This window comes from Triticum aestivum, chromosome 2D (assembly GCF_018294505.1).
Source record: "Triticum aestivum cultivar Chinese Spring chromosome 2D, IWGSC CS RefSeq v2.1, whole genome shotgun sequence".
NCBI classification, from domain to species: Eukaryota; Viridiplantae; Streptophyta; class Magnoliopsida; order Poales; family Poaceae; genus Triticum; species Triticum aestivum.
The window spans coordinates 145,951,049-145,977,499 of record NC_057799.1 but is presented as its reverse complement, the minus strand read 5'-3'; the positions used below and the strand labels follow the sequence as shown (position 1 = coordinate 145,977,499).

Sequence of the window (26,451 nt, the reverse complement as noted above, 5' to 3'; positions counted from 1 at the left end):
CCGCCGCAACTGACGTGCCTCACAGACACCGAGTTCCACCGCATCAGGTGCACTTCACCGACGTCGTCTCCCAGCTCACCGGGGCTACTTCACCGAGCACATCGTCGCACCTCCGCCCCCCGAGGCCATTGGGGCTTCACCAACGGTCTCGTCCACCGCATCATAGCGCTCCGCGGCCAGCCAGCGCATCACCCTCAATGGCTCTGAAGTGACCCGCACTCTAGCTAGGCGAGCATGCCCAAACGCCGGCCCGAACTAGGTATCCACACATCACTCCCTTGTCCACGGTTCTGACGATGTTTGGATATCCTTTCACTGCTCTCTTAGCTTACACGCCTATGCAACTCTGACTTTAACTCTTATTTCTTCTGGAGATATCATCTGAAACAAGCAAATCCATTTTTTTGCGAAGCATGACGGCGCTACGGGATCTGGTACACATCCTGCACACCCGTATAACCTTGTAAGTATCTGTCCTCCGGTACAACACCAAGGTCGATTCCTCTTATTTGATCAACCATTCGCCGTGTCAAAAATGCAGAGGGGGATGCAAGGAGCACAAGGCCTGCACATCCAAGCAAGTGGTAACATGGACTTGTACATGGAACATCCCAAGCGCATGCAGAGCTGCAGTGAACCTATACAACGAGCTAGCGTAAGTCCCTGCATTTCATTTAATTCGTACTGGCATTCGTGTATGATTTGTGTGCAGTGGCTGATCCACGAATTCAAGTTACCAGGGGCGAACATTTAACTTAAAAAATACGAAGGCACTTGCACTCCAAAAATCAACATAACTTGAGAAATGTGAAGCTACATGCACTTTGAAAACCAGCTAATGATCCAAAGTAGTTCAGATTATAAACACTAAATGAAGCAAGCACCAAAAAACACAAAATACAACATGGTGTACAAGGACTACAAACATGGTCTGTACCTGCTTGAATTATTCGTTCTCTAGCTAAAAACATCGAAGTGTAATTGCACGTATAACCAGTGCGCAAACTGCATATCAATATATCTATACTGCACAAGTATGGCAATCGTTTCAAACAACAGATTAGAAAAGTATTTATGCTATGTTGTCATGATACGGGGACTTTCTGGTAGATGGCCTCGACGTTTCCTCAAGCTATGAAAATGCACTATAATTTGCTTGTCATCAATGCCTGCAAATCTCTGTCTCTCTGAACATAGTAGATCATCATTAGACACTAAATCCTTCAATGAGCTTGCAAAATGCTTGCATTAGATCCCTCATTAGACACTATATGTTCATCACCAGGAGCATGTAAAATGTTTGCATCAAATCCTTCATTAGCAGTCTGTTCATTAGACACTTCAGGCTCAAGAACAACGTGAGCTTGTATGTTTGCACCGGAAACTTGATTAGATACATCAGATTCAGTCAGTTCAGTATTGATTGGGGGAGTTATAAAATAAGTAGAAATTGGTTTCATTTTCTCATAGATTCCCTACATACAAGCAGTTTTACAACACCGCCAGGTTTAACTATTGGCCAGAAATTGAAGAGTTGGATTAGATATAATCAGGGATGTGATGTACCTGCTCGTTGCGCATGCTACTCTTGCAAGCTGCGACTGTCCGTTTGCGCAAGCTCGATGTCATGCCCGTGCTGCCGCCGCTGCCTCCCACGCAGGCTACACCCAGGGTTGGATCTTCATCTTCTTGTCCTTCCATTCGCTTGAAGCCCGGCGACCGCCCTCCAACGAGGGCGTGAGGAAGTGCTGTGTCGGTTTGTCCAGCGGCGGCTAGGTTAGGAGCGAACCAGACTGGAGGCTGGAGCAAATCAATTGGGATTTTTCCTGCTGTCGATCAATATGGGAGGCGCTCGTTTGGGCCGCGAGCCTGCTATAGGGCCTGCCTTGCACTTATGTTATTGGCCCATCCAAATTGAAACATTTTTCTTCATTTTTTACATTGCCTGCTCGTGCGTTGGGACGAACAAAACTAGCATGGGCCAACCTGGACGACTCAAACTAGGTGCACACTTTCCAGCCACCTGAGGCGGCCGCCCATACCAGCCCCTATGGTGGCGTCGCCCCTTTTTGTGTGTATGATTGGATAGTGAAAAATATTCCAGTGGCGCTTTTGATTTACCCACAGAATGGTTGAATTGCTTGTTTCTATGAACTGAGTTCACCAATAATGTGAAGGATGCCAGTCTTTTCATCCTATTGTAGATTGCTTAGATCTCGATATGCCAAAAGTAATCACATGAAATATACAGTAAAAGCCAGTGTGATGTGTTTGGCTACAACTAGTCTGACTACACGTCCTCATATAACATATCAAGGACGCACCATCTTACCAGATTAACCATTCGACTTACCCAGGCAGTGTGGGAAGAAAGAAGTATTGGGACTGCGTATCCAAGCAATTGATGCCATGGACTCCTTCGTACAACCTTGTAAACAAAAAAGAAGTTGCAGTGTGCTTGTACAAAGAACTAGTGTAAGTTCAATTACCTGCTTCTCGGAATTTTAGTTAGCCACTTATTGCAAAATTGTTCAATTACGTTGCTTGGCTTAATTTAGTTTGCTACTGATTACATAATGGCACAGCCTGTTAATCATATTGTAGACTGCGCCTATCTATGTGTTTGATACTTACTGTTAAGAATTACCTGTTTGCCTTAACTTAAATATCTACTTGTTTGTTTAACTGCTTTGCTGCTGCAACAGCGGGTTACAATGATGTTAATAACTACTTTTTAGCATCCAATTGAAACTCTTTAATTCCTTGTTTGTTTAACTGGTTTGCTGTTATAACTCCCAGTTGAGATGTTTTACTAACTTCAACTTTTCTGAATCCAATCAGAACTTTAATGGCAAAACAGGTTAGCCCAAGATCAAAGAGCGAGGTCCCCATGGACGTTGCATCATCCCACAGCAGTGGCACTAGCCCAATCGTGCATTATGAATTGCCAACTGCTGATGCTCTAGAGGCTAAACTAGTGGTAGAAAGAGATTCTGCTTCTGCACTTAGACATGAAGTTGACATGTTGAGGAAGCAAACAGCACAATCATAAGCAGTACACAAGACAACCATTAAATATTTGGTGGATTTCAAAACGAAGCAAGCTGAGACTGACCAGATTGTTAAGATCCTGAAGGAAAAAAGGAAATTAAATTCCTACTTGGTAAATCATAGGTGAAATGTTCTTTCCATAGTTGAATAACCTTTGTGTTGTCTGTTCATGTAATCAATCAAACCATTTGTTTTAGAGATCATGTAATGATTGTTTTTTTTGTTTTTTGGTTTTAATTTTATTTGAGCACAAGTCTGTATTAATTGATAAGACTCGGAGACATTTCATTTGGATTGCTGTGCCAGACCTACAAATATGCCAATCGGGCTGAATGTGCATTCAGAAATAGTAGTAGTATAGATGGACCATAAGTGGCACGCTCGGAAAGGGCCAAGATGCTGGCTAAAAAAAGGATGCTGTTGTAGCCAAAAAAAAGTACAGCGGCCTGGCTTATGTATGTTAGTTGATATTATTGATCCATATACTCTATAAGTGTTTATATGTCTGTTAGTTCTATACATTCTTGGTTGATTGACTCGGTATTTGAATCTTGATACATCGCTTGTGTACATATCTAAATGGGAGTACACATTATGCTGTGTGTGACATTTGAGTTGGACATGAAGTGTTCCAAATATTCGAATTCACCTTAAACTAGATTCTAGTTTCTGAATTTGCGTATCGGCATTTGTAAACCATATTCATATATGACAGTGGAATACATCTTTGTCGTCCTTTTGAAGATATATAAAAACACATAGAATGATTTATAAAGATTCATATAGGAATACAAAATGGATTCGAATTTAGTTGCCAGGGTAAACGTGGATGCTTATTGTCCCAAAATTCGAAAGAAGTAGCAAAATTTCCACTCCCACATTGGCTGCCCGAAGCCAGGTGTTTGGGAGATGGAAATTACTGTCTACCCATTACACGGACAATCCATCGGCCCGATTTCCACTGCTCTACATAGGGGTAGGTTAGTAACTTCAATTAGACGTGACACGACCGCCTCTGAGCCCATTCCGACACGGTGGGCGTCAAACATGGGCGGCAAAACTCATTTGATTCAAGCTTGTCCGAAAGACCTCTGTTTCTCCCTCCATTCCCCATTCATACACGGTGGGCGGCAAAACAAACTCGACTCGGCCGAAATCGATGTAGGCAAATATTTTCAATAGGGGCAGGTTTGTAACTTCACTCAGACGTGACACAACCGCCCTACCTGTCAGCCTCGTTCATACACCGTGGGCGCCAACCACCCTCTCCTCGCCCGAAATCGCTCTGGGCAAATATTGGCGAGATGCGAGATTCCCGTCCTATCCCCAACCGAGGAGACGTCCAAATTTTAAACGGGGGCTAAGTTCGTAACTTTCCCATATTTCAGACAGGCGCGTCCCAAAAACATGGTTCCCCATACCTCTCCCTCCATTTTCCCATTCATACACCATCCGCGCTAGAACACCCCATCCCCACACCAGCCTCCGTCCGCCACCCCATCCATCGCCGCCGTCCTCCACCACATCCATCGCCACCGTCCTCCACCATGCCGGAGCCCCTACCAAGACCGCGTCGTCCACTGCTAGAGATGGACGTTTCTCATCCACGGCGACGGACCAATAGCCTTGCATCGCGTCCTCTCGCTTCATCGGCGCCATCGTCCTCGTTGCCGGGGCTGCTCACACGACCTTCTCTTCCACCGCAACGGGACTTATCCTTCTATGCACCCGTCTACCGTCGCAGATCTGCTTCAACGCCACCGACAGCCATCGCACCCCCGATGCCTACACGGCACCGCAAGAGAGGTGGTACTTCATATCTCCTCAACTTTTTGATCTCAACCAGAAAATAGATCTTAACTTGGTTACTCCACTTTCTTTTCAGCTCTTAGACTTTAGTTCTTAGTTCGAACCAAACAATGGATGCTAAATATCATTTCTCTGGTTTGCAGCTTCAAATCTGCCGTGGCACGGCCATAATACGGTTTAATTGATCATGCATATGGTTTAATTGATCATGTTGGTTCCGTGGTGGTTTCTTTAATAGAAATCGGAGGGGAAACCCTCTTTTGCTAAAAAAAATGCTTAGAGTTCCCCCTTTTATGATCACTATACGATCAGAATACGTGCTTCGTGTCATAATAACACTGCTCCACCCATCAAGCTAAACAAGCTTAGTTGTTCAAATACGAATCTGATATTATTAAAACAGAGTTGTTTAATTGGTCAGCTAAATGTTCCTAAATTAGTTTCGAAAATGCATGTTCGCCGCTCGGGTGTGTATCTCTACAGGGTGCCCACGGTGGGCCGGCCCACCCTGGGATTTTGGGTCGTCCCAGGCCCCGATTCCCCTCTGTTCTGCTGCGCGCTTCCGATCTCTACTCGCTCCCAGCCGCCTGCCTCGCCGGTGACTTGCCGTCCCCGGACGGCATGACTCTAGGAGGAGACGCCGGACTAACAGGAGGCCAGGAGCCGCTCGCCCAACAGCGTCACCGCTGCCCGGGCGCGCCGCTGTGCCTACCTTCCCAGTCCGTTCAGGGCTCAGGCGTGCAGCACCCACCAAGCCAACCCGATTTATCCTGAGATACGTCCTCAACACTCAGCAGCCACTCCTCATCACCCATTTTCTAATTGATTCATTACTCATTAGGTAGGACTGTCATTAGGGTTTGTTGTGTGCTCAGTGCTACCTACACTTAATGGTTCAGATGTATTTCGGTAATCTTTAGTACCTCTAAAGTTCACAGGGTTTTCAAAATTCCGGCCCTCGGAACAGAAACTAGTCATTTTGGATTGTTGGTCGTAGTGACATTGACCCAGATTACTACTGCAAGCCAGGTTTGTTGACAATTTTACTTGTCTTTCTTACTCATTCGATATAATATCCAATTATTCACGTCGATTAGTTGCAAACAATAAGTGCTAGACAAACTTCTTCATTCAGATTTTGGACGGTCTCTTACTACAGTTACAATTCTGCATACTTGTCCTAGTAAGCTCACAAGTAAATGATTGATTCACTACATCTATGCTTGCCTTGTCATATTTGTTGTCAATATTCTTTTAGGGCGGACCACCCTGTTTCTAAATACTGGAATCGTAGACATGAGTGAATAGTATTTCTCTATGTGATCTCTTTCATCATGTGTGGGTAACGAACACTGCATTGTATAGAAAGAAAGTATCATTTCCAGCTTTTACATAGGTTTCGATCTTTTACATGGAATACAATCTGCCTACTTGCTTTGTGTCGCACTACCAACACTCCACCCTTGAAGCTAAACATTACGCCACTCATAATTGCTTAGTTTATTTGTTCAAATACGAATTTCATATGATTCTAATGTTCCTACTTCAGTTTTGAAATGTGTGCCTGCCTGTTATAGAGACATAAGGGGTTTGTATTTCTATGTGTGGTCTGGTCAGCACGGTTGGGGACGTGAACTTCGCATATGCATGGGTTTATAGGGAGACACTCTCCGAGTTGAATCCGCTATGCATTCCATAGATAATCTGACTACTTTTTATGTTTTCATGAATCTCATATTCAGAACAGCATCATAATGATTATGAGCTTGCGCGCATGAAAAGAATAAAGCAGAACAATGCCATGGCTGTCAAACTTGGCATTAAGGGACTGAAATCAAGTCTGGATGCAATGCAATGCAAACGCTCTCCACCTACAGATTCATGCTCAGAATATGATCCTAACAGTGATTCTGAGCTAGAGGGAGACCTAAATCAATGTAGCTCTCTAGTGGAGGAGTTAGAGGAAGATGCCCTATCTTATTCACCCATCAAGGTACTTGGTCTAACTTTCCAAGGTTACATTGCTCGCACATATCTTGCAACTGATGCTTTGCATTGCTTCTACTTTGTTGAACTGCCATTAGCTTAGTTTACACATCGTGTATGTGAATACGCCCTGCCTATCCATTTTCAGTACATATTCCATCTGTCATCATATCATATTTATCCATTCAAATGTTGTTCTTGTGTATCAGACGTTCAAAAGGAAGAGGGCGATTGCTAATCGTGGAGGAGCACAAGCAAAGTATTTGGAAAAGGTAGTGCCACCTGATAAATCAAATAGCCCATTAGGTGTAGTTGCAATATCACCTGACCCACAAAATACCCCAACTCTAGCAGACTCTAGCCCTACTACACTGGTCATTTCTAATGCCCCAACTCAGCAGACCCCAACTGCAGCAAACAATATGATTATGCCAGTTGACATAGCACCAGCTGTACGACGCAAAACCCCCATTCCAGCAAAGAGTACACCAAATCCAGTTGCCAAATCCCTTTTCGAACCAGAGAGAGCCCCAATTGCAGCAAATAGGACCCCTGTTCCATTTCTTCCCAGTTTAGAAGACGAAGCTTATGTTGTTGTCAGTAACTTTGTGCGCATCTTTCCTTCATGGAAAGATTATACCGCAGATACAGAACAATTTCCAGTCTTCCTCCGCAACTTATGCGTAAGTAATGTACTAATGTTATTCATGGTCATTACTGCGTATGTTTCTACTGACAGAAGACACAAGATTTCATTCTTTTAAATAGGCGAGGAGCAAACTGGATTGTGATGACGAGCAAGGGTTGGTTGCGCTTTTCAAGCACTCGTTGATGAAGTATCGTTCCTACCTGAGGCAAGCGCACTTCGATGGCAAGCCTCTGAACGAAATTTCTGTAAAGTCTCCGGTGCTACATTTATCCAACGGTGACTGGAATAATCTTGTTACACATTGGTCTCGGCTGCAGCGTAAGGTACTGTCTATGATATCACATCACAATTTGAACTACATTTCTGCATTTGCCTTAATGTCTCACTTGTACGAAAACTGTTAGCAGAAGAACATTCGTTCTCAAGGGACCACAGAATCTCACAACTATACTACACACTACATTGCTCTTATGAGTACCTCTTGCCCTGTATGACCATACTTACTTTCATAGTTGTTTGATTATGTAGCATCACTGCACATGTTAGCCTCGTAATCGTCCATTTGGTGGACATTATAAGATCCGTATGGACACTTACAAAAATTTGGAATCAACCCAATGCTTTTGAAGAGGTTTAGCTCTGCAGTCCTCTTGTAAGGACTGAACGTGGTCTATCACTGTACTTACATTAACAGCTACTCCCTCCGTCCCATAATATAAGAACGTTTTGTACAGTACACCAGTGTTCAAAACACTCTTGTATTATGGGAAGAGGGGTTGGTTCATTTTGTAGCATTCTGCATCTTATCTCCCTCGCCCACCATTTACTAAAAAAGATCAGATCTATATTTAATCTTACCAACAAGTAGAATACACAGACAATGCCAGTGCAGAAGTGTAGCCCATTGCTCTTGTTAGTACATTTTGTCCTGTAATGCTTGTACTTCCAGGGATTGGTAGTTGATTATGTAGCATCAATCTGCATCTTATCTTCATTATCCTCTATCCCTTCCAGTATTATCATATCTATAATTACTCTCTACAAAATGTAGAGTACAGGCAATGCTTATGAAGAAGATTCTGTGGTGAAATTCTTGAGTTATCCTTCCCTTGACATGGAGAAGGGCATTATAAAGCCGGTGTTAACTGTTAATGTAAGTCAGTCCTTCTAAAGCCTTTATCCTCAACTGCTGTTTAATTTGCTCATACTCCCTATCGTTTACTGCTGTTTAGTTTGCTGTTTCTACCAAAATGCATGTTCGTAAGAACCATAAGTTCTAAGTTTTACTTGTAAAACCAAATTCCTTATTCATACCATGCACATTACTTAATACTCCCTATATGTCTGCTTGTTTTTGTGGATCTATAATCCAGTGTGTGGTGAAGCAGCCCACGTTTGCACCTTGTCATCTCTTGTTTTATCTTACTGATGTGGCTGATGATATGAACAACATGCCATGTGTGACGCCCCGTTACGTCCGACAGAGTCAGGCGTAACGGAAACCGTCACTTCAGAGTTGCGCCAGGATCAGTTAAGGAGAACAGTATCATGTACAAGACGGTGCAGCTGCCATGAGTAGGCAAGCTTTTATTACATTGACACCTCAAGTGTCGACTAAGCCTAAGCGACCATGACGATAGATCGTCATCCACTTCTAGTTACGTGCCTTCTAAACCAACCATGGAGGGCATCTACTCTTCATAGCCTTGATTGTCGACTTCCTCATAAACATACTCCACTTCAGAATAACCGAAGTCATTAAGATGACCAGATTCATCATAAGTACCATTCTCTATCACCTCAGAGTTCTCATAACTCTCTTGTTCTGAAAAACAACATAAGTGCAGCTGAGCACATATAAAATACGTACTCCGCAAGTCGCCGGGAAAAGTGGATGCAAGAGTCTTTAAAGAGGAATAACTTTACCGGCCACGGCTACAACCACCGAGCCATTAGCTCAAAATACTTTGTAGGTAAAAATATTTTCCCTTAACCCATTTTGTTGAAAACCAAATTTTATTTATAAAATCTACTGGCGACAGAGCGACGTGGGATCTTACATCCTGTGTCAGAGGAAAACCCACACGACGCACTTCCAAACCCGGAAGCTGGGAGTGATATCACATTTACTCTGATCAGAGGTGTACTGCTTTACCCATAGCATCACTTGGTCCAAGTCATCCATGCGCTACCCGTGCACACGACTAGACCAAGGAACCAAAACCTTTAACCAGCCCGTACACTACCTCTGCTTTTCCACCTTGCCTTACTAAAGGCCCGCGGGTCGAGACCCCTGACCGGCGGTCCCGCCCTAGGGTGACTGTACCTACCCGGCTACAGCCACCTTCTCACCCATGCAGAGGCAGCTACTTGGCATGGGTAGTTGGTTCAGCCCGTCCCATTCCAGGTCTATGGTCAGTACGGTTTGCGCCGCTTTTGAAGTAAGCGCCAGTTGGTTGTGTCCTAATGTGATACCCTATGTAGAGGAGCCCACCATCCAAGCCGACCCTCCCTGGGTTGCTTTCACCAACATGAGCTCCCCTACCCACCAAATATTTATTTATATTGTAACCCTACCCGGGTCACAACTACTTAATACAGATGCTTCACCTGATCTGGTCCAATTGCCAAATCAGTGGATCCACCTGATCCAAATTTCATTTTATTTATGAAAAATATTTATTTTAAAATCTTATGCAAAATTTTGGAAATGACCCATAGCCCGGAAAACATTTATCAAGACATGGTCAAGGAGATGACGACTTGCCGGATAGTGCTTCGACCAACTCGGAACCACCGGGCGTGGCTCCTACGGATCCGAGATCGGCTCCTGATAATTATTTCACAACCATGTTTATATTTCCTAATTTAAAATCTAAAGATCCAGCAACACGGCCATGTTGGGCAAGCCATAATTAATTAACTAGGTTGTGATACGTCCTAGTGTTTAATTGAGAGATAAAATGCATCAAACCATCCAAATCAGAGTAGCATGCACGTATGCCATCCAGTCTAGAGAGTAAAAAAATGATAAGTAAAAAGGAAACAGTAGCCTGCACTACTAGTACTTTACTCGTTGAACCCAGCTCGTTCCTCTCCTCGTCTTCTCTGCTATCCCAAGAACAGAACCAGCCACCCACCTCTCTCTCTCCCCAAGAACAGAGCATGGCCGCCGCCGCCTCAATCTGCCCCGTCCGGGCATCTCCGGCGACACGGTGGACACCTACAGATTCTCCTCGTCTCCCTCTACCATTTCCCCCTATTTATTTTATCCGCCGCCGCCAAAAACGTCGCCACCACTCAATCCTAGCGCCGCCTGATTCAGGTCCGGTGGGATTGCCACCGGCTGTAGCGGCAACGACGTCTCCATGCCTACATCCTCCCCCAGTGCAGCCACACGCACGAGGCGTGCAGCCACGGGCGTCGGGCGTGTGCGGCTTCACCGGCGCTGCTCGGTCGCATGGCTCTGTTGCTAACGGTGTGGACTAGCCACATCCTACTGCTACTACTGGTAAGTACTAATTCTGATTCCTTCTCCATAAGTGTTCCAAATTTCAATCGAGTGCCTGCTAGATGTCAATCTGTGTGTGCATATAGTGTTCATTTTATCTCAGGCCCTACTATTGCCCACTCAGCCATATTGCCTTCTTTCTCTTTGTTTATCTCAAGGCCATGAGATTAATCAAGATTTAATCTATGGCGTGGTCATGGTATTGCTACTGATTAGATCTAAATGTTGTTCCTAACTAGTGCTACTCATCCTTGAACACCATATAGAAGCAAATAGTGGCAGTGAAACTCCAAAATTAATTACTTGTGAGTAGATTATAAACATCAATCACTCAATTTTTGCTACAGATTGGCAGGGATTAATAATTAGAACAAGGTAGTATACACAGGAAAATTGATCTTTTGGATACACACATACATGTCTTAGCAAGTTACTAGTACTTAGGATTTGATTCTTGGCATGTTAGATCTAGTACAAGCCATAGATGTCATTCACAGAAACTTTTACAAGCTTTTGCAATTGATCTAATTAGTTTTGATTAACTTGGGTGTTTACGCAAACATTTTGTTCTTTTTACAGCAAGATAAATAGATCAAGGTGAATAGATGCTCATGGACTGATTCAAACCGAGGTGAAGATAGACAAGAAGTCAAGCAAGAAGGGCTAACACAACAAGGTACTCTATTAGTACCTGATGGCGCTTGCGACCCAAAGGGCTTCACCGCAGTGAAGGACAGCAGTGTGGCAGAAGGTTAAAAGGCAAGTGGTGGTGGTACTCCAGTGTATGTGTGTGTGTGAGGTGGAATGGACCACAGTGAAAGGAATGGCTCCTATTTATAGTGGGGTTAGTAGCTATGTCGGTTTGGAGAGGCATTACATCTGGCATGCATGCGTGGTTAGGCTTGCATGCATGCCTCCACTTGTGTCTCTTGTAGGCTGTATTAGGGACAAGTGTAATTTGCTTGACTGGCCATTAGTTGGCATTTACTTTATGTGGAAAAAAAATGAGACCAAGATCTGATTATAAATTTGTAGAATACATGGAGGTTTGGAAAATATTTTGTTGTGCATGGTCAAATGCTATTTGCTATAATAAAAATTAAATGTCAGGTGTTTCCATTATTTTAATTAATGTTTGGGCAACGCCGTTGAAATTATTGTTATCTGATTTTGACGGTTCTTACGTCCTATCCCCCTTAGAGAAAATTTCGTCCTCGAAATTTGTTGAGTCGCACCTCGAAAAGGTTAGGATATTTTTCTCGGAGGTCATCTTCTTTTTCCCAAGTCGCTTCTCGCACCGGATGATTTTCCCATTGCACCTTGCAATATTTAATTGTTTTACTCCTAAGTTTCTTTTCCTCGGTGTCCAGAATACGACTAGGACGCTCCTCATACGTTAGGTCCTTTCGGAGGGTTAATTCTTCCTCCGAGACTCTCTCAAATGGTGGCTTTACGCTCTTGCGTAATTGGGAAACATGAAATACATCATGAACCCCTTGTAGGTGCGTTGGCAATTCTAATTTGTACGCCACCATCCCTCTTCTTTTTAAGATCCGATAGGGACCAATATATCGCGGGCTTAGTTTTCCTTGTACTCCAAAGCGCTTGACACCTTTAATTGGTGAGACTTTTAAATAAACAAAGTCTCCGGGTTGATATTGTATATCACGTCGTCTCTTGTCCGCATAACCTTTTTGCCGGCTTTGCGCCGTCTTGAGCCGCCTCTAACTATGCGAACTTTTTCCTCGGTCTCTTGGACCAAGTCGGGTGCTAAGAGTTTCTTTTCTCCGGTTTCCACCCAACATATTGGGGTTCGGCATCTTCGACCGTATAAGGCCTCAAATGGGGACATACCAATACTAGCTTGGTAGCTATTGTTATAAGCGAACTCTGCTAAGGGCAAGTGCTTGCTCCACGAGTCACCAAAATCTAGCACACAAGCCCTTAGCATGTCCTCTATGATTTGATTCACCCTCTCGACTTGACCGCTAGTCTGGGGGTGGTAAGCGGTACTAAAATCCAATTTTGTTCCTAATGCTTCTTGTAATTTTTCCCAGAACTTGGATGTAAACATGGATCCACGATCTGACACTATTCTAGAAGGTGTCCCATGTAGAGCTACTATCCTGTGGATATATAGCTCAGCCAATTTTTCTCTGGAACAACCCGGGGTTAAAGGGATAAAATGGGCAGATTTAGTGAGTCGGTCAACTATGACCCATATGATCTCCTCTTGTTTTCTTGTTTTGGGCAGTCCGGTGATAAAGTCCATGTGGATTTCCTCCCATTTCCATTGCGGAATTTGGAGAGGTTGCAACAATCCTGGTGGTCGCTGGTGTTCTGCCTTTACTCTCTTACAAGTGTCACACTCATCCACATACTGAGCAATTTCTCTTTTCACATTTCTCCACCAAAATGTACCTTTGACATCCCGGTACATTTTTGTGCTACCAGGGTGTATGGTGTACGGTGTGTTGTGTGCCTCCTGGAGTATTATTTGCTTAATATCAAGGATATTTGGCACACATAACCGGGTTTTATATCAAAGTGACCCGTCTTCTGCTATTCGGAACTCTGATGGTTGACCTTCGTGTATTCTGCGTTTTTCCTCACAAATGAACTCATCTTTGGTTTGGTTTTCCTTGATTCCGTCCAACAAATTGGGTCTGATTGTTAATGTGGTTAGGATTTTCTCAACCGGTTTATGTATGAATTCAATTCCCATCATTCCCAGCTCATGTATCAGATGCTTATCATAGGTTGGGATCTTGACATGATTGCATGAGGTTTTTCGGCTAAGGATATCTGCCACCACATTAGCTTTTCCTGGGTGGTAGTTGACACTAAGGTCATAATCCTTAATGAGTTCTAACCATCGTCTTTGTCTCATATTCAACTCCTTTTGCGTGAAGATATACTTGAGGCTTTTATGGTCCGTGTATAGTTCACAACGGTTTCCATAAAGGTAGTGCCTCCACATCTTTAGCGCAAATACCACGGTAGCTAACTCGAGGTCATGGGTGGGGTAGTTTTGTTCATGGGGCTTTAACTGTCGAGAGGCATAGGCTATGGCTCTCCCATCTTGCATTAGCACACATCCCAAACCAACTCTAGAGGCATCGCAATATACTGTGAATGCTTTGCCTGGTTCGGGTAGAGCCAATACAGGAGCGGTTGTGAGCCGTTTCTTTAACTCCTGAAAACTTTGCTCACACTTGTCATTCCAGTCAAATGGAACTCCCTTCCTTAGTAATTTGGTCATAGGGGCTGCTTTCTGGGAGAAGCCTTCTATGAACCTTCGATAATATCCAGCTAAACCAAGGAAGCTACGAATCTTTGTTACGTTGGTTGGGGATTTCCATGCCAACACTGCATCCACTTTAGCAGGATCTACGGCTATCCCTTTCCCTGATATAATGTGTCCTAAGAAGGACACTTCTTCTACCCAAAATTCACACTTTTTGAATTGGGCATAGAGTTGTTTTTCTCTCAAGGTCTGTAGCACTATCCGGAGGTGTTCAGCATGTTCCTCAATACTTCGAGAGTATATGAGGATGTCATCGATGAACACTACCACAAACTTATCTAAATAGGGCATGAGGACTAGGTTCATCAGGTTCATGAAAACTGCTGGTGCATTTGTGAGTCCGAAGGGAACAACCAAGAATTCATGGTGACCATATCGGGTTATAAAAGCAGTCTTAGGTATATCTTCTTCCTTTACTTTTAGTTGGTGGTACCCTGACCGGAGATCTATTTTTGAGAACACGGTGGCTCCTTTCAATTGGTCAAATAGATCATCTATCCGGGGTAGTGGGTACTTATTCTTAATTGTCGCCTCATTCAAGGCTCGATAATCCACACATAGCCTCATACTTCCATCCTTTTTCTTAATGAATAAGACTAGTGCTGCCCAAGGTGACACACTTGGTCGAATAAACCCCTTTTCTTCTAGTTCATCCAATTGTTTTCTTAATTCCTTTAGTTCTTCCGCGGACATACGGTATGCTCGTTTTGATATGGGTGCCGTACCTGGGATGATATCAATAGTGAACTCTATCTCCCTGTCTGGTGGCATCCCGGGCAATTCTTCCGGAAACACGTCCAAAAATTCTTGTACCACAGGCACATCTTTAGCCTCCTTTTTGTCCAAAGTGGCTACTGAGGCTTGGTTTGATTTCGCTCGGGTTCTTCTACTATTAAAGGTTATCCGTTTATTTTCTGGGCTTCTCAAGGATATGGATTTTTCTGCACAATCCATTCTTGCTCCATGACTCGCTAACCAGTCCATTCCAAGAATAACATCTAACCCTCTTAGGCCAATGACAAATAGGCTAGCATTAAAGGTTATGCCCTCAATGCAAATGGGACGGTTGTGGCAGACATGCTCAACAATTATTGGGCCTCCCGGTGAATCTACTTTTATGGGTTTGGCTAGGGGGGTCCGGTCCAGATTATGTGTCTCAACAAAGCGTTGCGATATGAAAGAATGTGTTGCTCCTGGGTCAAACAATACTAGTCCTACTCCGGGAGGGATTAGTAGGTTACCCGTCACTATGTCTGAAGCCGACTCCACTTGTGCCACATCCATATGTGTCAGACGGAATGGTCCACGTGCAAGACTGCCACGACCACGCCCGCGGTTGGCAGTGGACGCACTCCCGTGTACTTGTGCTGAATAAGCCTCGCGCTTATTTTGAGGTGGGACAGCTCCATTTGTGCCAGATTGTGGTTGACCCTTGCTTGGGCACTGATTTTTGTAGTGTCCCTTTTGTCCACAACCAAAACAGACAACACTCGCCTTTGGGCAATCTCGAGCCAAGTGTGGTCCACAGCACACGTGACATTTGATAGGGGCTCTCGGAGGCATAAAAGGTGGTCTAGGAGCTTGACGGAAAGGAGGACGGACAGGCCCGACCATTGGCACGCGGACTAGGCCAACAGGACGATTCCCACTTCTCATGGCAAACCTCGGGTCCATCCTAGCTTTCTTCCTTCGCTCTTCCTCTACGGCGATTTGCCGGTTCTCGATTGTAATGACTCGGTCTACTAGCTCCCGAAACTCGGTGATTTTTATAGGAGCTATAATAAGTTGTATGGACGGGTTCAATCCTTCTACGAACCGGTACACCTTTTTGGTCTCAGTGTTTGTGTCCTCTGGTGCATAGCAGGATAGTGAGTTAAACTCATCTAGGTACTCTGCGATGGTCTTAGACCCTTGCTTGAGGTTCAGGAATTCCTTCCTCTTTATTTCCATCGCACTTTGCGGGACGTAGTTATCTCGAAATCTCCTCTTAAATTCGTCCCATGTAACTATGTGGTTTTCGGGTATGTTAATTTGGACATTTCTCCACCATGTGGCAGCAGGACCAATTAACTGATGGGATGCATACCGAACTTTTTCTTGGTCCGTGCATCCCACAGTGTTAAGTTTTAGCTCTATGTCCATCAACCAATCATCTGCGGCTAATGGGTCTGTGGCGGTTGAAAAGGTTGGTGGTCTAGTCTTTTGGAAGTCTCCAATCGTGACACCTTGTTCTGGGTTTTTAGTCAGTTGGCCTCTCATCATACCGAACATCTGCTCCATGAACTTATTCTAGTGTTCTAGAGAGTCTCGATGAGACTGCTCCATCCACTGATACATTAGAGCAAGTTGATCGGATCCCAGGGCATGATGGGGTAATGGTGGAGGTGGAGGTAACGTCACTCTAGACGGCAAATCTGCCATGTTCCTTAGCGACTCGGGTGCTAAATCTGATGGGTTCCCGTTGTCTTCGAACGACTGACTACCAGATGCCATCGCTATCAATCTGGTGGGCAAGGCATAGGTTATAACGATAGCTACTATTTGTGAAAAATATTTTATTTATTTGATTAGAGGTGAGATTTTAGCTCAAACAGTACACTTCACGCTTCCTGTTTTGGAACATCAATTTAAACAGTGCACTTAACAGCGGCATACTAGAAAATTTTGCGAAACATTTTTTTTTACTTGTTGTTGGCCGAAGAATAAAAGTAGTCAAACAAAGTGATTTTTTTTATCACGACAGAGGCAAGAGATTAATCACAAGTCAAAAATAGAGCCACTTGCACATGCACATGCACACACAAGTTCTTCACGTACTGCATTAAAATCATGCAATCATCAAGTGTCTGACATACATCAGTTGAACTCATGAAGTGCTAGGAAAATATGTAGCAGCGTCAGCACATAATATATATACTAGCCCAACACGTGATGTACCAAAGGTATGTACTTGAATGAAGAGATCACCAAAAAAAAATTCTTCCATACATCAGACGCCATAATGAGGCATTGGCAACAATGTGGCAACAACATCACATACAGTATTCCATCATTCAGAGCAAGGAGCATAAAAAAACCAGAATTTAAAATGAATATGGAGGCATGGCATATGCATCATACGAGATCATCTAGTAATAGCATATCAGTACATCCATAAGTCCACCAGTCCACATGGATACATCACATATCATAGCAGCAACACCACACATGACTCTGTGTCGCACATCATCAGGCTACCACGGCTATCTACATGTGTACCTGGAACAAAAGTATACCTGCCGACCTATCTGTCCGTCGGAACTAGTCTGGCTAACTACGGCTGTGCAAACTCTGGAAGGGTAGCTACGGCTACAAGACCTTTCCAGATATGTACAAAATCCAAAAGGACAGCCTCCATGCACCTACCTAAACATCTAATAAGTGGGGGAACTAACTCTGGGAGGAGTAGCTATCTAGCATGATGCTACAACCTTGCCAGAATACTAACTACTACTACTGGTAGCACGTCAATCCTCCCTGACAAGAGGACTAGGTGAAACGGTGAGGAGCAAGTCGGGGTCGAGGGCAGAAGTCGGTGCAGGCAGAGACACACTCGGTGCAGCAGTGTCAGACTCGGGTGCACTGATGGTGCTAAGAGGGTACTCAGAGGGAGTGTGCTCAGAGGGTGTGACGTCGGAAGCGACACGAAGGTACTCCGGGGGCTGAGAAGACACCTGGCGGGAGTCGAGTGCTAGAAGCTCTAAGTAAGTGACGCCAATCACTGAAAAGTCAGGGGTGCCATCGGGAGAAGGTGGAGCAGGGTCAGTAGCTGGAGAACCTGGTGGAGTGTGGGGAGTGTGCTTTGGAGGTGGTGGAACTACAACGGAACTCAGAGTAGGAGCAACCTGAGAGGAAGGCTCGTCGGCGGCAAGAGACTCCTGGTCAATCGGGTACCCTACCCGGCCCGGAGAGGCGGAAGGTGAGCTGTCAATCTGAAGAGGGTTGAGGGCCATACCCGGACGGGTGTAGTCCCTCAACGCAGTGGACATCTCGCTGTTCGCCCACTCAAGCTCGGAACAGCGCCTCTGAAGAGTGTCAACCCGATCTAATAGGTCCTGAACAAGCTGATGTGTAGGTGGATGCTCGTGCGGTGTGGAGGGATGTGACACTGCACGAGAGGAGGAACCCCTGATGACTCTAGGAGCTGGGTGGTCTGCACGAGTGGGTGGGACTGTCGGGTACAGAGGTGGACGAGCGGCAGTCGAAGCTAGTGGTGGTAAAAACGTGGGAGGCAAGACAGGAGGACGTGGTGGAAGTGGAGGGAAAGCAGAAGTGGATGCAAAAGGCGAAGGAGCGACAGTGGCCGGAGGTGCAGACGAACTCCCTGCCTCCTCTAACTGATGAGGCCACTCGCCTCTTCCCACGTACTCAAGGAGAGGGTGATAGGCGTGGAAAAGGTGTAAAGCGGCATCCCGTGCCGCACCCTGAAGTGCTGAAACAAAGTCGTAATGTGCAACACTGAACCTAGAAGGGACATCTAAGCCCTCAGGAATGTGCACCGTGACTAAGTACCCCATAGAACACGGGTCGTGAAACACTGTGTAGTATGGTGCAATCAACACACCCAGAAGACCAAGAAGCTCAACCAAGAACAGAGCAAAACCACCATACTCAACACCCGTACCAAACAACCTACCACTCGTCATCCTACATTGAGCAATTAAGAATTTAGTTAGTTATAATACGATGCAAAATTAATACCTAGGACAGTAAAAATAAAAACATTTTTCTTGCACAATTGTGTGGTCTAAATTATTTAATCTTCACTTGACTTGAGTCATTTTTTTTAGAAAACTCATATTTTATTTTAGGTAAAGAGGGAACCTATGTTTCCTAGGGCTCGGACGGTCTCTAACTAAGTACATGACTGTTTCCTTAACGGGGCTCTGATACCACCTCTTCTGTGACGCCCCGTTACGTCCGACAGAGTCAGGCGTAACGGAAGCCGTCACTTCAGAGTTGCGCCAGGATCAGTTAAGGAGAACAGTATCATGTACAAGACGGTGCAGCTGCCATGAGTAGGCAAGCTTTTATTACATTGACACCTCAAGTTTCGACTAAGCCTAAGCGACCATGACGATAGATCGTCATCCACTTCTAGTTACGTGCCTTCTAAACCAACCATGGAGGGCATCTACTCTTCATAGCCTTGATTGTCGACTTCCTCATAAACATACTCCACTTTAGAATAACCGAAGTCATTAAGATGACCAGATTCATCATAAGTACCATTCTCTATCACCTCAGAGTTCTCATAACTCTCTTGTTCTGAAAAACAACATAAGTGCAGCTGAGCACTTATAAAATACGTACTCCGCAAGTTGCCGGGAAAAGTGGATGCAAGAGTCTTTAAAGAGGAATAACTTTACCGGCCACGGCTACAACCACCGAGCCATTAGCTCAAAATACTTTGTAGGTAAAAATATTTTCCCTTAAGCCATTTTGTTGAAAACCAAATTTTATTTATAAAATCTACTGGCGACAGAGCGACGTGGGATCTTACATCCTGTGTCAGAGGAAAACCCACACGACACACTTCCAAACCCGGAAGCTGGGAGTGATATCACATTTACTCTGATCAGAGGTGTACTGCTTTACCCATAGCATCACTTGGTCCAAGTCGTCCATGCGCTACCCGTGCACACGACTAGACCAAGGAACCAGAACCTTTAACCAGCCCGTACACTACCTCTGCTTTTCCACCTTGCCTTACTAAAAGCCCGCGGGTCGAGACCCCTGACCGGCGGTCCCGCCCTAGGGTGACTGTACCTACCCGGCTACAGCCACCTTCTCACCCATGCAGAGGCAGCTACTTGGCATGCGTAGTTGGTTCAGCCCGTCCCATTCCAGGTCTATGGTCAGTACGGTTTGCGCCGCTTTTGAAGTAAGTGCCAGTTGGTTGTGTCCTAATGTGATACCCTATGTAGAGGAGCCCGCCATCCAAGCCGACCCTCCCTGGGTTGCTTTCACCAACATGAGTTCCCCTACCCACCAAATATTTATTTATATTGTAACCCTACCCGGGTCACAACTACTTAATACAGATGCTTCACCTGATCTGGTCCAATTGCCAAATCAGTGGATCCACCTGATCCAAATTTCATTTTATTTATGAAAAATATTTATTTTAAAATCTTATGCAAAATTTTGGAAATGACCCATAGCCCGGAAAACATTTATCAAGACATGGTCAAGGAGATGACGACTTGCCGGATAGTGCTTCGACCAACTCGGAACCACCGGGCGTGGCTCCTACGGATCCGAGATCGGCTCCTGATAATTATTTCACAACCATGTTTATATTTCCTAATTTAAAATCTAAAGATCCAGCAACACGGCCATGTTGGGCAAGCCATAATTAATTAACTAGGTTGTGATACGTCCTAGTGTTTAATTGAGAGATAAAATGCATCAAACCATCCAAATCAGAGTAGCATGCACGTATGCCATCCAGTCTAGAGAGTAAAAAAATGATAAGTAAAAAGGAAACAGTAGCCTGCACTACTAGTACTTTACTCGTTGAACCCAGCTCGTTCCTCTCCTCGTCTTCTCTGCTATCCCAAGAACAGAACTAGCCACCCACCTCTCTCTCTCTCCCCAAGAACAGAGCATGGCCGCCGCCGCCTCGATCTGCCCTGTCCGGGCATCTCCGGCGACACGGTGGACACCTACAGATTCTCCTCGTCTCCCTCTACCATTTCCCCTATTTATTTTATCCGCTGCCGCCAAAAACGTCGCCACCACTCAATCCTAGCGCCGCCTGATTCAGGTCCGGTGGGCTTGCCACCGGCTGCAGCGGCAACGACGTCTCCATGCCTACATCCTCCCCCAACGCAGCCACACGCACGAGGCGTGCAGCCACGGGCGTCGGGCGTGTGCGGCTTCACCGGCGCTGCTCGGTCGCATGGCTCTGCTGCTAACGGTGTGGACTAGCCACATCCTACTGCTACTACTGGTAAGTACTAATTCTGATTCCTTCTCCATAAGTGTTCCAAATTTCACATCGAGTGCCTGCTAGATGTCAACGTGTGTGTGCATATAGTGTTCATTTTATCTCAGGCCCTACTATTGCCCACTCAGCCATATTGCCTTCTTTCTCTTTGTTTATCTCAAGGCCATGAGATTAATCAAGATTTAATCTATGGCGTGGTCATGGTATTGCTACTGATTTAGATCTAAATGTTGTTCCTAACTAGTGCTACTCATCCTTGAACACCATATAGAAGCAAATAGTGGCAGTGAAACTCCAAAATTAATTACTTGTGAGTAGATTATAAACATCAATCACTCAATTTTTTCTACAGATTGGCAGGGATTAATAATTAGAACAAGGTAGTATACAAAGGAAGATTGATCTTTTGGATACACACATACATGTCTTAGCAAGTTACTAGTACTTAGGATTTGATTCTTGGCATGTTAGATCTAGTACAAGCCATAGATGTCATTCACAGAAACTTTTACAAGCTTTTGCAATTGATCTAATTAGTTTTGATTAACTTGGGTGTGTACGCAAACATTTTGTTCTTTTTACAGCAAGATAAATAGATCAAGGTGAATAGATGCTCATGGACTGATTCAAACCGAGGTGAAGATAGACAAGAAGTCAAGCAAGAAGGGCTAACACAACAAGGTACTCTATTAGTACCTGATGGCGCATGCGACCCAAAGGGCTTCACCACAGTGAAGGACAGCAGTGTGGCAGAAGGTGAAAAGGCAAGTGGTGGTGGTACTCCAGTGTATGTGTGTGTGTGAGGTGGAATGGACCACAGTGAAAGGAATGGCTCCTATTTATAGTGGGGTTAGTAGCTATGTCGGTTTGGAGAGGCATTACATCTGCATGCATGCGTGGTTAGGCTTGCATGCATGCCTCCACTTGTGTCTCTTGTAGGCTGTACTAGGGACAAGTGTAATTTGCTTGACTGGCCATTAGTTGGCATTTACTTTATGTGGAAAAAAAAATGAGACCAAGATCTGATTATAAATTTGTATAATACATGGAGGTTCGGAAAATATTTTGTTGTGCATGGTCAAATGCTATTTGCTATAATAAAAGTTAAATGTCAGGTGTTTCCATTATTTTAATTAATGTTTGGGCAACTCCGTTGAAATTATTGTTATCTAATTTTGATGGTTCTTACACCATGCACATTATCCAAAATAGATACAATGATTTTCTTTGCCCTTCATCTATGCTTGTTATGTTGACATGGTAATCCAGTAGTGTGGCGAAGCTCCCCGCATTATGAACAATGCCAAATTATGTTATTGATATTTTGAACTTACTCTTTATTTTCTAATTTGAAATTGGATAGAATTGACAGAATAGTTATCATCTTTGTTTATACACGTGCAAAACCTGTCATCTCTCTGCTTTATTTCAGGGTGATATGCCTAATGGCATGCACAAGTCTGCTGAAGGCTGTGAGACAAACCCAACATATATTGCAGCAAAGAAGGCAAAACATCTTGAAGATAGCGAGACAACCCCAAAGTCTTGTCTTGATGCAGTGTTCAAGTTACTTGAGACTAACAGTCAGACAAGCTCACAGAATTTGTTGTCTGAATCTGTTTGACTTCTTCAGTCCCAAGTTCTAGCAGAAAGGCATTCTGCAACTCAACTTCGACTTGAAGTCCTATCTCTAAGAAAGATTGCGGAGAACACCAATGAGAACCTCATCGCTAAACAGCTACACTTGGAAGCTATGACCGACATGCTAGGCCGGTCTCACAGCCTTGCTCAGCAGCTTGCGCAGCAGTTCCCCCGCAAGGCTAACCTTTCTTGAACTGTCTTGGAAGTGGTCTCGGTTCAGTATTATTTTGTTACGCTGCAATGGTGCCCAATTTTTGTAATCTGCTTCTTCGTTGCGCTTTATGATCACTGGTGGCGAACTTTGATGCCAAGTGGATGTAATATGTGTAATAGCCGTGATAGCGTAGCATAAGTTGCTTGCTTATTTATTTCCTTGTTGTCTTGTTTATTTGTTTGCCTGTAGTCAGTGCAGTTCTTTTTCCGCGGTTTGCTAGTGGCTGCAATAACCTATTTTTTAAAACTAGGCCACAATAACCATGGGCTAATATTTACTGTAGTGACACTGGGCCTCCTACGGGTCGTAGAAATAGTGGGCCTTCTACGGGCCATAGAAACAGTAGGCCTTCTACGGGCCGTAGAAACAATGAGCCTTCTACGGGTCATAGAAACAATGGGCCTTCTACGGGCCGTATCATCAATGGGCCTTATACGGGCCGTATGATCGATTGGCCAAACATGGGCCAATAACAGGCCGCATTACGGCCGTAAACGGGCTAGAGTTGGAATCGTCCGTTCATGGGCCGACCATAACGGGCCATCGTTAATAGGCCGTATTTGATAACGCTATGAAAACGGCCCAACGTATTAACGGACCACAAACGGGTCGACTGTAACCACGGGCTGAATTTGGCCCACAAGCAGAAAATGACAGTAATGGGCCATAAGTAAACGAATGCTGGAAATGAGCCCAAGAATAAATGGGCTCTAAGAAGGCCGAAAGATAACATGGGCTGGAAACGGCCCAACGAAATAACGGGTCGTTAATGGGTATAAAGTGATACACTGTTCATTACGGGCCAGTTTCCCCACGGGCCGTTAATGGGTGTAAAGTGATACACTGTTCATTACGGGCCAGTTTCACCACGGGCCGTTAATAGGCCAAGAGTTACATAGGGCCTCATATGGGCCGAAAGACGTCATGGGCCATACATGGGCCAGAAGTGAAAATGGGCTGGAATCATATTGGATGGCCCAGATGATGCTACTAGGCCTAATTCGGATAGGGCGTAACGGGCCTTGGGTTAGCGGGCTGTAAATGGGCTATATGCGAACAGGTCGTTAACAGGCTTTCCATGGGCCGGCCCGCCAGCTTTTGACCAAGTCAAACAGGCCGGCCTTTTCACAGGAATGGGCCTCTGTTGGGCCGTGCCATGTGTCGACGTATCATAGGCGCCTTCTGTCCAATGAGTGGATGACATCTGTCCCAACAATGAGCCGACACGTGTTTCCTCCAGCCAATGGTGATTTTACACGTGGAAAATCCCCAGTGGTCGGGGCTGTTAACGGGTTATCGGATCCAAAACCCGACCCGATAGCTTAACGGTGTTCCGTTACGGTGGATGCCACGTGTCGGTCACCCTTGACGAAAGCTCTTCTGTGACGCACGATTTGTCGTCATGGAAGTGGACACTTCCGTGATGATAATTTTGGTAATGTCATGGAACACTTCTATGACAGCACAGGTATGACTATCTTGATTCTGTCATAAATTTGTCATGGATGTACATGCATGACAAAAAACGCGACCTACTGTGACAAACACGTATCATCACGGAAGTGTATTTTTTTGTAGTGAGTATCGCCACCTTTTCGCTCTGTTGCAGATATTTGGCCATGGATGTCGCCATCGCCGCAAGTTGGTCCTTGTTGTTAAACCAAGACTGTATCTCCAACATCCTAGCTAGCTTCACAGGGTCGCCGTCTGCGATCCTCACGTATCGGTTGTACTCCTCCATCGATCTACTTCTCCACAGCACCTTCACTCGCCGGCGATGGTTTTTGAATGGAAGAGGATAGGAGCAGCTATAGTTTTGGATTAGAACGGGAGAGGAGCGACGCTGGTTTTGGATTGGAACAGGAGAGGAGGGGCGGTGGTTTTGAAATGGAAGAGGAGAGGAGCGGTGCTGAATTTAGATTAGAACAGGAGAGGAGCGGCGGTGGTTTAAGAGGAGAGGAGCAGCGCTGGTCTTGGAAGTATTTTTTTGTTTTGCGTATTTTGGGTCAAAGTTTGACCACGTACTGTATTTGACAAGCAAAATGTGAATGCATGTCACCAAAAATTGTATCGTTTGGTTCGTATCTGAATGTACTTTCAAATTATATTATTTTTGCAACATATAACATATATTTTATTTGTGAAAATCATGGTCAATTATGACCCAGAATAAAAGGGAGACTAGTTAATGTGGGGTCGCTTTCTTAATTGAAGGGTAAATTGATTTTGATTTTGATCCAGTCACAGCGTGCTGGCCCTCTCGCCCAATCCTAAATCGCCGCCGCATGCTCCTCTCCCTCTTCTCCATTGCAAAACGACCTCCTCTCCAGCATCTCCATTCCAAAACCACCGTCTCGCCTCTCCCTCTTCTCCATTGCAAAACCACCCCCTCTCCTCTCCATCATCTCCATTCCAAAACCACCGTCTCGCCTCTCCCTCTTCTCTATTGCAAGACCACCGTCTCTCCTCCCATATTCCAAAGCTAGCACCGGACCACTCAAAAGGACATCTATGGAGAGGATGCAGCAGCGAATCAGGCAGATCGCCGGCGGCGACCAGGCAAAGTTAGTCAGGTTGAAGGAGATCCTTACTTGGTTTGACAATGAGTGGGAGATTTCGAGGACGGTGAGGGCCATGTGGCAATGTATGCGAAAGAGCGAGATGGCGGCGATGTACTCCGGGCGATGGAGCAGACAGATTCGCCCGAGGCGAAAAGTCTAGCGGAGGTGGTGGGCATACAGGTCGAAGGTCGAGAACCCAGAGGATAACTAATTGATCGAGTACGGTGTGCCGTTCGTGAGGGTGCAGAGCCAGCCGGAGCCACAGGAGTATTCGTTCTCCCACCGCAAGAGGAGGCCGGATGGCGCGACGTCGCTTCCCCGCCGTTATCCACGGTTCCCTCGATGCTCGCCTCGTTTCAACAGCGGCGGTAGGGTTTAAGGTAAGCTTCGCACTAACCTAATCTTCCATCTGCTCATGCTTACAATCAGTGTGACAGCTAATGAAAATCATGCTTACAATCAGTCTCCGAGTACTACGCCAATCACCCTAAAATAGCTCTGGACCTTTGGGTCAAAGTTGTGACACTGTGTACAAATAAAGAAAAATAGATTGGTGCTTCTTTCAGAAAAGAGTACTCCCTAGAAAACTGCCAATATAAGCTACTAGTATTTGGTTAGAGGATTTGCTGTCAAGAAAGATCCATCCACAGAGAGCGCCACACATCCCACTGGTGGTGGTGGATGCCAATGTGTGCATGGAGCATGGTTGGTGTCGGTAATTTTTACTTGGC

The 26,451-nt window shown here is 45.0% G+C and overlaps 2 long non-coding RNA genes across 3 annotated transcripts; both read left to right on the top strand.

Moving 5' to 3' along the window:
- The first annotated feature begins 10,484 nt into the window (after positions 1–10,484).
- Positions 10,485–12,128, top strand: LOC123052265 (uncharacterized). The gene is made up of 2 exons (XR_006424543.1): positions 10,485–11,006; positions 11,586–12,128. It is a non-coding gene; the product is annotated as an uncharacterized lncRNA (long non-coding RNA).
- Positions 12,129–20,876: 8,748 nt separating this feature from the next.
- On the top strand, positions 20,877–22,418 carry LOC123052264 (uncharacterized). Of its 2 annotated transcripts, XR_006424542.1 has the most exons (3): positions 20,888–21,012; positions 21,122–21,307; positions 21,889–22,418. It is a non-coding gene; the product is annotated as an uncharacterized lncRNA (long non-coding RNA). The 2 variants fall into 2 exon arrangements; XR_006424541.1 differs by having other exon boundaries at positions 20,877–21,307.
- Positions 22,419–26,451: the final 4,033 nt, after the last annotated feature.